At 38.1% G+C, this 18356-nt stretch overlaps 1 protein-coding gene across 1 annotated transcript in view; it reads right to left on the bottom strand.

The window, feature by feature from the left end:
* Positions 1-17553, bottom strand: part of LOC139721344 (uncharacterized) — a 129768-nt gene extending 112215 nt beyond the window's left edge. The window contains exon 1 of the mRNA XM_071632660.1: positions 17112-17553. The gene's annotated coding sequence lies outside the window, so the exon portion shown is untranslated. The remainder of the gene's footprint in view (positions 1-17111) is intronic.
* Between the last annotated feature and the right edge of the window lie 803 nt (positions 17554-18356).

Genomic DNA, 18356 nt, shown 5'->3' with positions numbered 1-18356 from the left:
AGTCATTATGGTCCTTTATTTATGTAGATTTTGGTTAATTTTTTTCAAAATCGTCCGGACTTCTCCTTTAAAGTTTGTTCCAATCTAAGGAAGATTCTGTCAAAATGTATAAAACTCTATGCAGTATGGTAAAATTATGCTTGAAACATTTTTTTTGTTTGTGTGTGTGTGTGTGATGGCATAGAGAATGATACTTCACAATTCAATGCTGACCATTGTCCCTAACGTCTGTTGAAATATTTCCAAATCAAAAATTGCCCATATTACCAGTCACTTTTTTTTTTCTTTTACTCAAGCTGATATTCAATTTTGATATCAGGATATGTTGCTTGATAAACAGACGGAAAGACAACCAAAACAAATACTGCCATTTAAAGAGCAGTCACAAATCCTCTCATATCTAATTCATGAAGACAGAGGTCTTTAAAAAAAAAGAGGGGGGGGGGCTAATTTTATACATTGCATATCTTTTTCTTGGTAAATTTTGCACATACAGAGAGAACATCCTAAGTTCGTTGTGATAAGCAGTACGTGTCATTATAGGCTTCTTGTACTGCACATGTGATTTCGCACAACCCCAGTGCCACAAGCAGACCCTTTGAAATGCAGCATCAAATTTTGCATTGCCATGACAACAGAGTATGCCTCTACAATCCGGGGAGACTCTACAGAAGCAAATGTGCAAAGTTTTCTGCCGTCATTCCTTTGGTACCGACCTCCAATATTTCCTAAAAAAAAAATAAAAAATCTTGGTAGCCCAATGGAGGCTGGTATGAGGAGACAATGGAAATCAGTGACATCATTCATCTAACCTTTGACCTCTTTATATGATGCATTTCGATGTAGGTTATGTGAGGACGGTCCTGATAGCAACTTAGTGATACTGCCAGAGGCAAATACATAAATCAGGATAAAACTCTAACAGAAAAGCTACTTCTGACATTTCTTTGATTGAATTGAAACAATACCATAAAAGGAAGAACAGAAAAAATTAGAACACTGGGGTAAGAATTCTAGTCAGAGTAGTAATTATGATGCCCATACTGATCTGACACATGATTTTTTATGGTGTAGGCTTTTCGGTGAAATGTCTTTACTAGCTTTGACAGAAAAGAAGAATGGTAGGCAATTAGGCTGGATTAACGACCAGCGGTTCAACCCAGATTTGGAATCTCATGACCTCATTATCAGTGCGATCTATCTCAAGTTGGTTGACAAATCCGTCATCGCCGTATCTTGTCACCCCGTGGCAGCAGTTTTAACACCAATGCAACACTCCGCCTTGCCAACTCCTAGTGTGTGTTCAGACCCACACAAGAAAATTTCGTTCACGTACATGTACATGTACGACCCAGCAACAGTTATGCATACCTCGCTATTAAAGACTGGCTTCAAAATGTAATCATAAAGAGAAACATTGGCTAATGAGGCTTGTGAGAACTGAAAGTCGCGATGGATTTCCACCTGCAGTCATCCCACTATCCAAGATTTAAGCAAGATGTTATGTCCAGCACCACCATCAGCCTGTGTGTATCCGAACACACTTTGAAAAGTTTTTGCATGTTCACGTGACTGATTTTCTTGTTTGCCTTTAGATATATATGTCTTACAAGAAGCCACTGAAAGCACCTTTGCATTCAAATTGCACAGATATATATCAGAATAGTAACAATATTACAAAAACGATATACATACAGTGCTTCACTCAATTTTGCTCGAAGTTTGCGGACAACTCTTACCCTAACTTTGCAAAGTTAGAAAAAATGTGGAGTTACATCGGCAGTGTAAATGGACGGACCTCACTTTGCGATTTCTAACTTCGCACAGTCAGGCAGTGTAAATGGGCCTTAGTCGTATAGAGCTCTATGTCATTGAGCTAACTCTAAAGTACAAGATGAGACCTTCAGATGCCATTACAGGTATCTGAAGTAGCACATTTTGTTGATGACAACAGCAACAAATTAAAATGCAGTACTTCTGATGTATAATTACATCTGAAGGTCTCCATGTTGTTGTTTCTCTGTCAATGAACTGTCCAGAACATGAGGGTGGGATTGATTGTACATCAGCATATTCGGTATAAATTTGTAAAGCAACTTGGCATCACCTGAGCACTACACAGAAGCCTAAGCCAGGGACTGTGACATCCACACACTGATGAACATGAAAACAGTTTCTTTTGTCTTTTGTTTGTCACAGTCATTTTCCATTGTCCTGGAGGTATGTCTAAACATCAAAGTATTCTATCGTTATGTTTCATTTGTTCTACAAGGTATTTTAGAAGTGGAAATTAATGAATAAACTACCCATATTTCATGTTAAAAGAGCATTACAATACTTGCCATTCAAATGCAAATACAAGGTAGATTACACCACTCTCTTTGCTATCGCTGGCTCACCCCCCATCATGCTTTGGGTGCCTGTGTTGAATTGGTGGGAGTGTCTGCATGTGCTTCAAGCTACCGTGCAAGCCGCTCAACCTAGCGACACTATACTGCAACATGTAATGGCCTATCAGTAATGGATACAGTCTCTAGCAATGTTGCTAATGCCTGCCATGTCCTGCACATGTCAACAGTATGGCAAAGTCCTACAGCAGGATTAAAGTTATATTGGCGTGTGGTGACCAAGGGAGAGCCTCGATCATTACAACATATCTAACTGCAATCCCACCTTTAAAGATTAGGTAATCCCTCCCCTCTGAAAAAAGAAAAAAATCTTTACTAAATGATACATGCATGTATTTAAAACATCTAAGTCCTAATAAAATTGATCTTTACATTTGAAATGTACACAAACAAATAGTGCTTTCATTGTTGCAAGACTGAAAAAAAAAAACTGTGACTTTTCCCTTTAACTTGGTGTGTAAACAATTAAGACTGACCTCGTCAATTTGCAAAACGAAACATAATTCTAGACTGCCATTCCGTTTTTAGTGTGATGCCAATTACAAACATTTATTTCATCAAGTTCACCAATAATGAGATCATTCTACAGCTTGGATGTCATTTACCATCTGTTTCAATGAGAATGTTCTCTCATGGTCAGACAAACATGTGAGAACATTCTGCCCATGGGAAAACATAAGTGGTCAACTATCACATGACCACACTTAGCCATATACTGAACTGGCGTTTGACTATCGCAAATGACATTGTACACTATAATGCATGCAGTAGACCCACATACCATGTCCATGAAGCAGCAAGGCTGGAATACAACACCACGTGTAATGAGTATGAAAGAGGAGGCGCAGTCATGTACGACGTGATGTGAAGATCGCCTCTTTCGTCACACTGTTCTACTTTCGGCCTTGCGGTCACCGGAGCTGACATGATTTGTGCATTTGGGCGGATGGACAGAGCAAGGATACGGAAATATTATAGCCGACTGCTACGCCGCCCTCGCCCACATGAATGGGAATATATGAGAAACATTGCACACTGTGCACTGCATTCGTGTGTTGCAAAGCAATAAATGTACAGAAGCAAAGTACGTACCGGTCATATTGTTGCATCAGCAATGAAGAATGGCAAATATGGATAAAATTATGTTTCAAACTCTTAAGAAAGTATTCAATAATAGTAATTCTATTCATCTCTTGTACAAACATTTCATAATTTTGCCCTTATTTGGATTATTTAGAAGTACAGGAAATTCAGTACTTGATATAACCTTGCAAAATGATTTTTCATCTGTTTAAATTATACTCAAATACATTTCTTCATATCACAGGGGAAAAAAGGAAGAATAAGAACCCACCTGTTTATTTTGTTCTATTATATTCAATAGACAATTTTTGGTGAGTTTTGCGGTGGAGAGTCACATATGATACACATAGATTCTCCAACAACAACAACAACAACAACAACAACAACAACAACAACAGCAGCAGCAGCAGCAGCAGCAGCAACCACAACAACAACAAGCATGCATTGTCACACTGTCTCAATTTCAAGTTTCTGGTACAGTATGTGCATGCAGCGAATATTCCTCGGACGTTCTCGTGGAGACTCATAGAGAGTACATGCATACTGCAACCAAGCAGCATAATATGCAAACATGACATTACGCCAATGTTCTACACATTCACATCTACCCTAGATTATGCTCTCCGCATACCGGAGGAAGGGGGTAGAGAAAAAAAGTGCTTTGACTTGAGCGTTTTGAGCAGCGGAATGTGCCGCTAGAAGCACGACTTACAGGCATCATGTGACCAGATTATCCGAATGGAATAATCATTAGATCTGCCTGGAGAATTCCTCTGCCCATGATCCTATTACCAATGGAGTCCTGCCAAACATACAGAGTTCATTTGCACGATTGGCAATGAAGCAAGTTGCATTCTCTTCCTTGGAACAAATTCATCGACCATCGGCCTTTTTGGAACCGAATGTTTTGGCAAATTTGGGGCACAAGGGGGACAATCGTAAAATGCATTAATGATTTATATTCATTCTGATGCATTTTGATAACCATAGGCGTTTTCACATCAGCCCGATAAAAATCCAAGCTCGAGATATTTTCCAATTTCCCAAGTCAGCAAATAGCGCGCTATTTCGAAACATCGGGCTGATGTGAAAACGCCTATTGAGTCTCTGTCATTTGGCTGATTAAAGGGAAAAACTGCCAAAGCAGTCAACACACTGTCTTCATCATTTAATGAAATATTCATGTAACACCTGTTTACATCAATTTACATCAAATTCTGGCATGGATTAGTGTAATCAGTGTGCTGTGCCACAACACACAGGTTAATTTTCTCATACTCCTATTAGGAGTATGATAAAATTAGCACAGAAACTTTTCCAACACTAGTAATGTGAGTCGAAGATCTTTAAAAAACAGTTGAGTGCTATTCCAAGCACTGTAATATCTATGTGATGCGTTGTACCAGGTTAAAACTGGACGAGATTCTGATGCGATGGATTGAAGGAATCTCTCCGTCGGGCTCATCTCACCCAATTTTGTTGTAATCATCCAGTCAAGATGTACAGGTTCATATCACGGGGAGGAGGAGGGGGAGGTTTTGAACACATACAGGCAACCTATACTTTGCTTCCACACTCCCAAGGACGGTGTGGCTTCTATAAATTGCTCGTATATTTGGCAGGTAGAGATTGACCTTTTAACTGTTCCCGAGGATTAGTCGAGGCGGGACGGGCATTCCCAATCATGTGCAGTAATCAGATGGAGGCTTTGGCGGTGGTACAAGTGTGTGGTGAGCAGGAATCGATGATTTGCTCGCTCCCAGGAAAACTCAGCATAGTTGTGGCACTGGAACAGTATTTTGAGATTGACTTACTTTACTGATGGTTGACTTGAATTCTGACACAATACAGCCTATGAATGAGCTCAAGATAAACCAAATACTATCACTCGCTGTAGCATGTATATAAACATTAATGGCTACTGACACAAATAAGCTTAGGTGGGTCTAAATTGGACAGAAGCCATGATCCTGCAATTGAAACTATCATTCTTGTCAAAATAGTAAAATTCCTTGCTTTCTGGTCGTCAAACCACAGGCTACTAGTTTAATCTTCCTTGGATATGGTATTTGCTGTAACCTTTTGTATGATCATGAAACAGACAAGGGAAAAGATACAGAGCATTGATATGCTTCTATATTACAGCTGTCCTATGACAACACTTAAGTGAAAACATAGTTCTCATATGTCTGCAGAACTGTAATTTTTTGTATGCATATGCAGAAGATATGTGTGAAATGACGCTGTAATAACATACTTTTAGTTGGGTATCACCAACAATGTGAAATATTAGCCAAAAAGGGTTCACCAGAAGAACTGTGCAATCTCAGAGCTTACCCGAACGTGGTTGCTACATCATTTTTATAGATGATTATCGCTAATCATCAAATCAGACCATATGCAGCTGTTATCTTACACACTAAAGTGAGTTGCATGGAGCTTATTGGAAAACATGACTGCTTCTGCACGATCGATAGACACATAACGTTATACCATGGAGGTACCTCCATGGTTTTATACCTGTCTGCTACTGAACTTTAGGTATAAAAGTAGTGTACTAGGATCAAAATCATTTCGTACTCTTCATCTCAAAATATTCCCAAACAGCTCATATCCTGGCAAATCACATCAGCCACACAAGTTTCTGGGTGGACCCTTTTGATGTATTGCAAGCCATTTTAAAATGGGGGAAGATGAATTTTGAACCCTTCTGAGAACTACGTTCTGGCTTTAAATCCTTGCTCAGCTCACTCAGTATGACTTCCATTAAATATGAGTCCACTTTATAGATACAATTCGATGAGAAGAGAAGGTTATTCGATGAGAAGAGAAGGTTATTCACTCCAATGCATGTACGGCCTTTTACCATGAAAGCATGATGAAGTCACGGAACACTGACGGCCTAATCGTAGCATTCTCATATCTCACAAATTTTTCACTGACATCAGGGGTGTGAGGGTACTTGCAGATAAAAATCTGAAGAAAAAAAATCTGAAACTTTTGAAAAATCTAAAGCCTGAAGTCTATTGTACTGTGAAAATTTCTAAGCATTTGAATTGCCAAAAAGTTTGAAAAGTGGGTTTGGGGCAGAGTAAAATAAAACCTGAAATCAGATTACACTCTAAACTACCACATCCCTGATGACATGTAATGACTTCCAATGGGTAAGCACCTTACAAAGCTAACAACCTATACCACAACAATTGTTAAGAATGCAATCTAGCACACTAACAGAGGTACATTATAAGAAAATTAACTTTGAATTTCAGATACAGTCAATCAGGCATGAAACTGACACTTGAATAAAATTGGGCAATTAAATTTACCATACTAACATGCTTTTTTCTCTACAAAGTTTCATATTCAAAAATATCTATAAGCTCTGAAAGTTGATCCGGAGGAAGCCTAGATAATACGCCCACACTTCTAACTATGGGACAAATCTACAGTTTCATATATTTCACCCACGCTGCACTGTTTGCATCTATTCCAATCAAGCATTACAATGCTGCTGGGGTATTGCAGTGTCCGATCACATACTCTTCACACTGCTGCTTTCCCCTGGGTTCTCAAACTAATAGTACAACCTGTAAAATTCATCTTCGCAGCTCTCGGATGTTCTCTATTATTCATGTTTTTGAAGCCGCACTTGGACGGCTGTAACTGCATTTTGGATGGGTCGTTGTCATGGACAGCGCACCCTACCAATAACAACGATCGCAAAATGATAGACCTTTCACTAGAGGATTCTTCAAAATTCATAATGTCTGCATAATCTAGCATTATTCACTTTTAAATGGAGGGCAGTAAAAGTAACATTATATAATTTTACATACATGAAAACAGTTACTGCCAGCAAAATATACAAAAACTGGATTTTTCACTGAAACAATTCTATACTAGATAGATATAATTCATTGCCATTTAGAGATCATGACACAAAAGTATTTTCCCCTATCCTCAATGACTGTCCCATTACAATACAGCTTCTGTCCAAATCATATCACACCTACAGGATATGGAAAGATATTTTTATTCTCTCTTGGTTTCCGTTGGTTATCCCATGATGAAAATGATGCCCTTGTGTGCTTGAGAAAGAAAATGAGACCATACATCATGACTGGTAATGATGTGGTATCATTTTTAGCACCTGGAAATATTATACGACAGGAGAAATGAAGCAGTGGCGATCCTTGGGACAGCTCGCTAGCCAGTGGACACTCTATTACCAAGGTTACAAAATGCGTAGATTGGCAGATGAGGGGTGAATCATTCCGGTAGTCAATCACTTGCAACTATGCAATTAATTAGGAATAGATAGGATACAATGAGTGTCAGCAGTACTGGTTGTAGAGTATCTATTCCCTGCATCTGACAGTTTATCTGTCTAAATATTTATCTATCTCATCTCTCTATCTATTTATCTATCTTATCTCTCTATCTATTTATCTATCTTATCTCTCTATCTATTTATCTATCTTATCTCTCTATCTTTTTATCTATCTTATCTCTCTATCTATTTATCTATCTTATCTCTCTATCTATTTATGTATCTTATCTCTCTATCTATTTATCTATCTTATCTCTCTATCTATTTATCTATCTTATCTCTCTATCTATTTATCTATCTTATCTCTCTATCTATTTATCTATCTTATCTCTCTATTTATCTATCTTATCTCTCTATCTATTTATCTATCTTATCTCTCTATCTATTTATCTATCTTATCTCTCTATTTATCTATCTTATCTCTCTATCTATTTATCTATCTTATCTCTCTATCTATTTATCTATCTTATCTCTCTATTTATCTATCTTATCTCTATATTTATATATCTGTCCACCTGTTTATCTTTCCATCTTTCTACTGTATGTACATATATATGTATATTTATATGTGTGTGTTCATCTATTTATATATTTCATCTCTCTATATGCAATGTATTATCAATCTGTTTATTGCTCTTCGTTTCTATATATTCAATATTTGTGTTTATCTCTCATCTATCTATCTCTGTTTATCTATATATCAATTGGTTTATCTATTCATCGATCTATATATTTACCTATCTGTCTATCTCTTCAGCTCACTAGCTTTCTATCTCTCTATCTCACTATCTTTCAATTCATCTGTCAATCCATCAACCTGTTGACAATTTTGCTAGTTTCCTTATCACAATGCGTCTCTAATGCAATGCCATCATGGTCTACCAACCTACGATGTCAATCCATCACCGTATCATCTCTCTTACCTTCTGTCTTTCCTCTCTTTCCCCCTTTTCTCTCTCCCACACAATTTCCTTCCCTCCATCAATTCCTCTGATTCAGTCTCATTTACTCATAATCTCTCGATTCCATTTTCCTCCATCTCTCTCTCTCCCTCCTGTCTCTCTCCTTAAATAATATTTGGCACAGTGCCAAAGTGTACTTTGCCATTATGCCTTTACCTGTCCGCAGGTTTGCGAATTGATAATTACATACAGGTAAGGCAGTCACACACCTGCACGCTTTGTGCGAGTCATGTAATTACTTCGAGCACAGACCAGATTCAAAGAGGCCTATAACAAGGAAGGTACAGAAAATCCACTGCCTCCACTACGGTATACCAAATCACTCACTTTCCTATTTTTCCAAGCATTTTCATCTTAATTTTCATTCATTCATTCATTCATTCATTCATTCATTCATTCATTCATTCATACATTCATTCCATTTCCAACAGATTAAATTATCACAGAAATTGAAGGCATATATTACATTACAATGTCCAATAAACAAAATTTATAAGTACTTGCAAAATATATAAAGTACACAGAAATGCTGGCAATGGGGGGGGGGGGGGGGAGGGGGGATGCTTACAAAGCAATGCTTGCAATATGAATTCCCCCCACACATAATACCACAAATTACATGACTGATGTATTGTTAAACATAGAAGGCGGAATCACAAAACAAATTTTGCAGATATCACGGTAATATTTGTATTTGAGGTGATACTTATTCCTTATATTATAAGACTTATGATGGAATGAGCCATTTTGAAACTTAAATACAAATATATCGGAAGTCAAAAAATGTTCGGAAAACATAATGTTCTCAGAATGAGAGAATGGGGGGGGGGAGGTATTTTATGCAGCTTTAAAGACAAGACTGCACTAGAATAAAACGTCACAGAGTGACCTACACAAACATGAGAGTTAATGATGTGCAATACAAGAGTATGATATAAAGGAAATGTACAATGTGGTAAATGGAAGAGACTTACCTGTCAACTACTAGTACAGAGGTGCATAGAAATTGTACTCAAGAGAATAAACATGTCACTCATTTTATACCATCAGACAGCTCCTAAGAGCTTTATGAATACATTGAAAATAGTATAACCCTGTGACTTCCATCCTTACTATATGAATATCTCATAAGGCAAAATAACATAAAACTTCAGCCTTTTCTGTGAGAAAAAAAATGAGATAAGATGATAATCTCTCAGCAGTATCAAGAATACAGCATGTCACACATGTGTATGACAAGAGTACTTGGCAGTCTGATATAGTATACCACTTATAGAGTCTCATCTTTTTGAATAATATATCCTCCACTAAAGAGTATAGTGGCATTTTTTGATGACTGAATACACAAGCTGTCATATTTTCTCCTTTGTTTGATGACTGTAACAACAAAACTCATATCTAATAAAGCATACAAAAAATATCTATACCTGTTCTCCAGTCATGACAGAGTACTCTTGTTGATACTATGAATAATATAAAGATGCATTTTCTTCTATCTATCTACTCTCTAAAAAAAATCGAGTGAAAATATTCACTCTTGAAGGAGTGAATACAAAAAAGAGTGAATTTAGAGTGAAATTGGAGTGAATTTTGAGTGAAAATGTTCATTTTTACTCGTTTTAGAGTGACCTCAGGGATCACTCCAAAACCTTCGAGTGATCCCTGAAGTGAGGTCACTCCAAAATGAGTGAAAATGAACATTTTCACTCAAAATTCACTCCAATTTCACTCTAAATTCACTCTTTTTTGTATTCACTCCTTCAAGAGTGAATATTTTCACTCGATTTTTTTTTAGAGAGTATATACATATTTGCCTTTTGACTGGAATACACTGGTTACTCTGGTTTCTACTTTCTTGCTTTCCTCTCCACAGTGACAGAAAGGTATCTAGAGACACACATACTGACAGTCAATGAAGACAGACAGACAGACTACTGGAAGAGAGATTGCTATGACATGATTCTTTTTCAGCCTTGTCAATGTGACTGTTAGTCTTGACACTCTGTTAAACATACACATGTCACCCACCTGAATGACGGAAGAAAAGCTCATCCACTTACATGATTAGGATTAAAATAATCACATTTGTGATGCTGAGGAAATGAGAAAGTCCAATGTCTTGCAAAGGTGAATGGGTAAAATACAATAAGAGAGAAGATATTCTTGTTTCATAAAATGATGAACTCAACCTTCTACAAAACAAGTATAGATATTTGTAATTCTTATAGAATAAAAAAAAAAAAAGATGCTCACATTATCATAAACTCTGCTACCTTTACTCAGTATCAACATCATTCAGTTGCATCAATGCAAATCTTCAGGCTTCTCCGCTATACCTCATCTCTGGAAGGAAAAACATTTCATCTCGTGAGAAAAGAAAAAAAATGGCGACAAATACCAGCACTGGAGAGTTCAGTGCAAAAATGGGCTGTAAATTGTGCGTCATCGCTGGGCATAAATCTACACAACCCACTTAATCGCATTTGAGCTGCACATTTGCACGTACGCTAAAAACACTAGCCGCTGGGGCAATAACAAGCCGAAACAGCAAGGAAAACAGGCGTTGAGTATGAGTGACAATATTGGTTATGATTTATACATTCTTAATCCAGGCTGTACGGTGTTTGATGACGCACACTTGTTGAATAGTGAGCGGAACAACCTTGTCTGTTTTCATTAGCAAAATTCACGCCATAATCTATGCTGGCAGGCACTGTCCTCACCTCCCCCCCCCCCCCCCACTTTCTTCTAGTCCCAAATGGCTCCACCCCCCCCCCCCCCACCATTACATAATTGTAAAGATAGACAGACATATACATGTACATGCACATGTAAACATACTACAAACAACACACACACACACACACGCACACACATTCATTTGTACATACCATCTTATTCATAGAATGACAGATATTGTTTCTTTTGCCGGAATACACAGTGGTTTTCAGCTCATGATTCAAATAGAGGGATTATTATTGTCACTGACCATATTCTGTCTCGTGCCATTATTGATGTCTTGAAATGGACATGCCAACTTGCAATCACAGAAGCACTGATTTTGCTTGAATATTTTTATCATTTTCTCATATCCTTTCTCCAATGACTTACATGTATTTCACTGACTAGAACATGTCAGAAATTTGAATTATGCAATCAATATCAACACCTTTAACACAATACAGTATGTAGCAGTAGTATAGATTTGCCACATAACCTGCAGTACATTACACAAGGTTTCAAGATATTTGTCTGACCTGCGTGGGATGATGCAAACGTATGGATAGCTACAGGTAATACAATATACCTCATTGTTCATCAAAAAAAATAAAAAGTGGTATTTAAATTGTATGCTTATTGTTAAAAATTACACAGTATTTCACACACTGAACACTGCAAGGTACATGTACAAATGTACTTGATTTGTGCATGGAAGAGCATTATTACTTTAATAGAAACAGGCTAGGAATGTAGGAATATTCCATATCATACCATGCAACCTCCTGTATCCTACACACACAAGGTTTTCTTTGGCACAAGAGTGGTCCAAGCTACCAAACTGTATAAGCTCTCCAGTTTTGCTGTGGATGCATAATATTCCACGAATCAGAAGTTTTAAGACAATTTTGCAGGTACATGTAGTTGAATTTGAGATAGAGAATGTGAATACTGTACTGTATCATAATCGAAGGCGAGACTGCTACAATGTCCAGCTACTGCCTGCTCATGTTGCATGTACAACTGCATGTACATCACTCATCACTATATTTAGTACTCACATAACCAGAAGGTGACGTATTTTGACAGGGTGTTAAATTTATGTTGTTGTTTTTTGGACTTGTAAAATTAAAGGAAGTAAACCCCCATAAGATATCTAGTATTTGCAGAAACTCTTCATTAATCTTTCACACAATACTAGCACAAATAACAAAAAAGAGGAGAAATGGTCTAAAAGAGAAGAAAACAAAAGTGCTGGAGATTCATGGCTTTGTTTTGTTATATGTGTTTGAAGTCTCTTTCTTTTACAAAGCATTCCAAAGGGCATTTTGCATGATATCTGACTTGTAGAGAAATGTCCATCTCTGAAAGAAAGCAAAATCATATTTAACCGGATATATTATTTCATTTCACTTGTCATCCATTTGCTCTTAAGGAAAAAAACAAATCTACGAGTAAACCCTTATTTGATCTAAGGTTTGATCAAATTCAGAATGAATGAAACTCCTGTTTCATAATAGTGTTTATAATGCACATGCACTTATGCACATGAATAATATTTTGTCAAGTATTATATCAGTGGTTTTAGAAATATGTGTTTATTTTTCATCCCAAAATACCAGAAGGCTTTGGATACTAAATGTATTCCAGGATAGGGTAGGAAAATATGAAAGTCATAGAGGGTGGGAGGATGTCAATGAAGGCATAATTTACCATTTGCAGATGAAACAAAAACCCAGCATTAGTGCTTCAAAATAGTTCTAAAATGTGAGTTAGGGATAGAAACAACCAAAGTAAAAATTTGAACCAGTATAATTGATGTTAAGTATTGTTTGATATACAAACGTGAACAGTAGTTATAATAAAAATGTTTCCAGACTAAACCGTCTACAGTTATGGTTTAATGAGAAAAATAGTGATAGCTCCTTATATTCTAGGCTTTCAAATTGCAAAAATTTCATATGGTAGGATGTTTTTATGATACAACTGACCTACACAAATGCATCAAAAGCGATATCTTGAACATTTTTTAAATCACTGCTCCCAAAGGTAAACAGGACCTTTAACAGCTTTTTACAGCGTGAATCAATCAGGTTGGAGAAAGGGAACAAAGGGATGCACTCATTCTTCTATCAATGGCTCTTTTCCCTGAAACTCTGCATTCATATATGTGATTTGATTTCTGCATTTTTCACAGAGTAAATATTACATTATCAAAAAATCTTCCAAAAATGATTACACATTGGAAAAAAAATACATACAACAATCATACAGTATGCATAAGTTGTAGTGATACACAAACAATTTGAAAATCATTCATTATTCAGTCAAATTATCATGAACAATATATTGCAATAGATACTGTGTTGCTAGGATCATATCTTTGCTTTAATGGGGGAAAAAAGGAAACGTAAGGGGGGAAAAGGTTCACTATCCTCTACAGAAGAAGCATTTGAGAAGCTTTTACAGGCAGAAACAAGAGGCCAGTATGTCAATTCAGATGCAGTCTGGTACAATGGGAGATGAACCAGATTAAAAGGATATAGGAGGCAATGTATATGTGCTTGAGTGTGCATGTGTGTGTGTGTGTGTGTGTGTGTGTGTGTGTGTGTGTGTGTGTGTGCGTGTGCGTGTGTGTGTGTGTGTGTGTGTTATGTGCGGACATGCTATACATTGGGAGTAGGGCACAACGCATTCATCTCACATCATGTGTTTTAACGGCAGCACCAGCCCCGTCTTACTTCCTCCCTTGTCTTCCGGGATTTCTTTAATGAGAAGCTCAAAGAAAGTTTGACGTGCTGAGGACTCCCTCCCCCCCATCTCTCCATTCGTGGACGATGATGGGAGAGAAATGTGCGGTTTCCAAGGGCCAGCCTATTACGGCGGCGCCGGAGCCATTGGAATTGAATGAATTGCATTTTGCGCTCGGGTTATTCTCTTCGTGACGATGACGACACAAGATGGTTCTCTTCATTTCCTATCCCTCTTCCCTCCCCTCTCTCCCTCTCTTTTTCTTTCACTTTCCCCGGTGGAAACACTTATTGCGCTGTTGCCTCTCACTTTTCAATTTACTTCTGTCATATTTCTCACATTTGCGTCTCATCAAAAACTCGTGACACAGCTTTGACGCCCGAATGATGTGGTGTGGGCAAGACGCGCTTGTGCCTTTCAGGAATACACCTACTGCCTGTGCAGCTCTTAAAGGTGCATTAACTTTGCAACAGAGGATCTTCAGTATGCTAAATTGGGCAGATGAGGATGTTTCTTGTGATCTGCTACATGAATCTTTAAGATTACAATACAATTATACCATACAGGAAAGGAAGACAATTTTTTTTTTTTTTTTTGCTGCTAAAACTGGATACTTCACAACCCACACAATAATTACGCACAAAGTACGTGTAGTATCCTATATGAGGCTACCCTATGAGGGATCATGGCATTTCAATGCTTTTAAGTATTGCCATGTATATATATTTAAAAAAAATGAAGTTTGAGGAAATATCCATTTTGATATATAAAATCACATAATGCACAACACTTTAGATCATGACACAGCTAGAAAAAAATACTTATATTCTCACTGTGTCAGAAAGGTTGCCAAGTGGGGTCATTTCGTGTCATGTGGAAATGTTTTGTTCTATTATCATGTGAAGTAGTGGTCAAGTATTTCTACTGTAGCTTGCTTCAATAATAATAATATCAATAATCATAATAATAACAGCAGATGGCTTCCATGGCTCTTAATATCTGCATCATGGAATCATCCTTCCTGCATTAAACAGTTGCATACTGCAAAACCAGAAATTTTTGCATGCAATTTTGCATGAATCTTGCAAGGAGCCAAGATTCACAAATAAGTTAAATGCACTCAAAAGTGTTTGTCTACACGGTGCATTGAATGCCAGTGGCAATTAAGAAAGTTTCATGCCGCGAAAAGGCTGTCAGTTCCAAGACGCAAACATTTTATGCCGCAATGTTTCTGGTTTTACAGAATTTGTTTCTGCTGCTGAACACCAACTTTTCAGTGGAAAAAAAAAATAGCAATAATGAGAATGATAACCTGTCAGCTGTAAAAGACACCAGGTGGCTTTATACCTTCCCTTTTCTTAAGGTTCTACATCTTTGCTTTATGTTTTCTTTCTACCACTTTCCATCATTCTCAAATTGATCCAAATTTTATGTACTTCCTGTCCTCTCTCTCTTCCTTGTGATGTTTGGTATGGTTGTATCGACTTTATTTCTTGGCTTATGGTCGGTATGGGCTTGACATTAACGACCCAGGGCCCCATTTAATCAAAAGATATAATCGATTTTAAATTTCCGCACCACACAGGCTGCCATAGACTTACCATAGAAATCAACTTTATGATCAATTTTAACTCTTCATAAAACAGGGCCCAGGGATACCAAAAATTGACGTCAGGCCACCAAATTCCCAAAAAGATTATCTTTTGGTGGCTTGATTGGGCAGCTAAGATTTAGCCCATTGAGAACAAGCTGATTTTACTACAACACACATTTCCCATAGACACCTGCCTGAGTTTGCTTGGGACTAGTCTTCAAAGGGTTAAAGTGGATCATAATGTTTCCTCTGTTTTGAGGGCAAATACATTACTCTTTCGGCCCAGCAAAATGTCAAATTCAAAGCTTTTAGCGGCCCAAACGGGCCACAAGAGAAAAAACAAATAATGTCGAGTCCTACATTTCAATCTGAAATTGACATACACCACATATAGAGATGCCTTCTTAACCAGCACTCTCAAGTTGTTTTTATTTTTAAAGGAAAAAAAAGCTGGCAGAAGCAAAAAAGAAATGCTCTGATAAACAGTACATCATATCACCTCTTCCTATATCTGTTCCAAGTATACCAAAGCTGCTACATTTGTTGCAGGGGCAGAGGGCACCCTAGTAATTTGACTTTCTGAAGAAATGATACACAGAAAGTGAAGTGATAAGCAAGCACCAAGATTTAGGTTGAATACCACTATACAATAGGGATCAAGTCTTATACATTATAGTAATCTTTTGATAAGAATGCTAGGTATCTGATAGTATTTATCACCTGGTCTGATGATCAAATTGTCCTGCTTCAAGTGAATAGCATAATCAGGATCACTCTCAATTCAATATGGCTTTCACTGCAACTCCTTTTTTTCCTCTCTCTCTCTCTCTCTCTTAATCATCTCATTACATTACTGTGATGGGTGCTTCAAAAGTTTTCCTCCACAGATACAAAGACGCTTTGGCAACACGAATGTCATATCGCAAGCAACTGATGACCGTGCCATTGCACAATCTCTGACTGGAGTGTGGTTTTCCCCTGTGCACTGACATTTCAAATGCCTTTCTTTTTATCTCTGGCAGATTAACTCATGATTGGCAACCCTGCAACATCATTACATTTACAGAGATACCGTACTAATGACAGCTAACGGCCCATGACGCAATACATATTATCGGCGAGAGGATCAAAGATAAGGGCGCATTCGATTGTGTCATATACTGTATACATCAGTCACACTGTAATGTGGGTTACTGTATCTACTGCACAATGACTCAATAAAGGCATCTTTTCCATTATTTTAGTTTTTCACTGTCTTTGCTTACCTGTCACTGCCGAGCCAAAGTGCCAACTGGATTACAGTCAGACTTGTTGGTTTTTTTTTCTTTCTCTTTTTTGATATGATCCAATTTGATTCCAAGTAGCTGCCACTTGTTGTGAGTCTAACCCACACAGAGATCACTGAAGGCTTCGGGGGCTTTCAGAGGTGAACGAGAAATGCGGACGCATCGTTGCACGCTACAAGACGAGGGCGACTCACGACCATTGACATCAGGCGTTAGCAGCCAGCAGCTCACCGCACCAGAATTCAGTATCTTTCTCTCAGATAGTGACACCAGAGAATATCTAAAAAGCCGTCTCACAAAATGATGTTGACATACTGAATTCAAATGTCATACATTGTAGAAAGCGCCATCATATCACATGCTCAAAGACACTCCCTGTATGTACATGAATTCCCAATGGCAGCTGGCGGACAGCGGGTAAAGGGACTGCTCCGCCGATGATTTTCCCACTATTTGGCGGCCTCACAGCGGGGGGAGCACGGATGAAGCTCGGAATATTGACGCACGTACACGCACACCGACAGCTCACGACACTGGCGCATTATCCTCCCGCTGCGTATCTGTCCGCTCGTTTGCATCCTCTCGATCCTCGCTCGCTCGATCTACTTCCCGTCTCTTCCACAGGCAGGGGCTTTGGCTTGGATGCACACACACCCATACTACACACGGGCATAATGAGGCGCGTGCGGGGGAAGTCACAGCTAACGCAGTTGTGTCTACACACTGTGTACAGCTACACACAGCACACACACATACAAATGTATACACAGAGCAGGCAAGAGGTGCACACACAGGGAATGTACACAGCGCCAATACCTCCCTGCTTAATCGGGTAGCTGCCGTAATATGCTAAAACAGTGTGCACAACGTAATGTACTAAGGCTGGGGCCGTACATCACATTAATGCAGAGAGGGAATTCAAGTGCCTCCCTCGCTCTATCTCTCCCTCGCTCTATCTCTCTCTTTCTCTTTCTGGTCCTTCCTCCTTCTCTCTCCCTCCTTTTCTTCATCTTTTTCTCCATGCTATGGAATGGTTTGCCATTAGTGTATTGGTATTTGCGCACCCTCCTGTATACAGACTTTGAGACGGTACATATACAAATGTTACAATGCATTACATTTTCACTGTGCATATATGCACCATTTTACTTGTACGTATTATGTCTTGGGTATTATGTGGAGTGTTTATTTGATGCATGTTACATATACTCCACCTACACTGAC

The sequence above is a fragment of the Diadema antillarum genome, unplaced genomic scaffold (genome assembly GCF_040938485.1).
Source record: "Diadema antillarum isolate AM-2024a unplaced genomic scaffold, OU_Dant_1.0 scf00000141, whole genome shotgun sequence".
NCBI classification, from domain to species: Eukaryota; Metazoa; Echinodermata; class Echinoidea; order Diadematoida; family Diadematidae; genus Diadema; species Diadema antillarum.
This window is presented reverse-complemented; position numbering and strand designations above follow the sequence as displayed.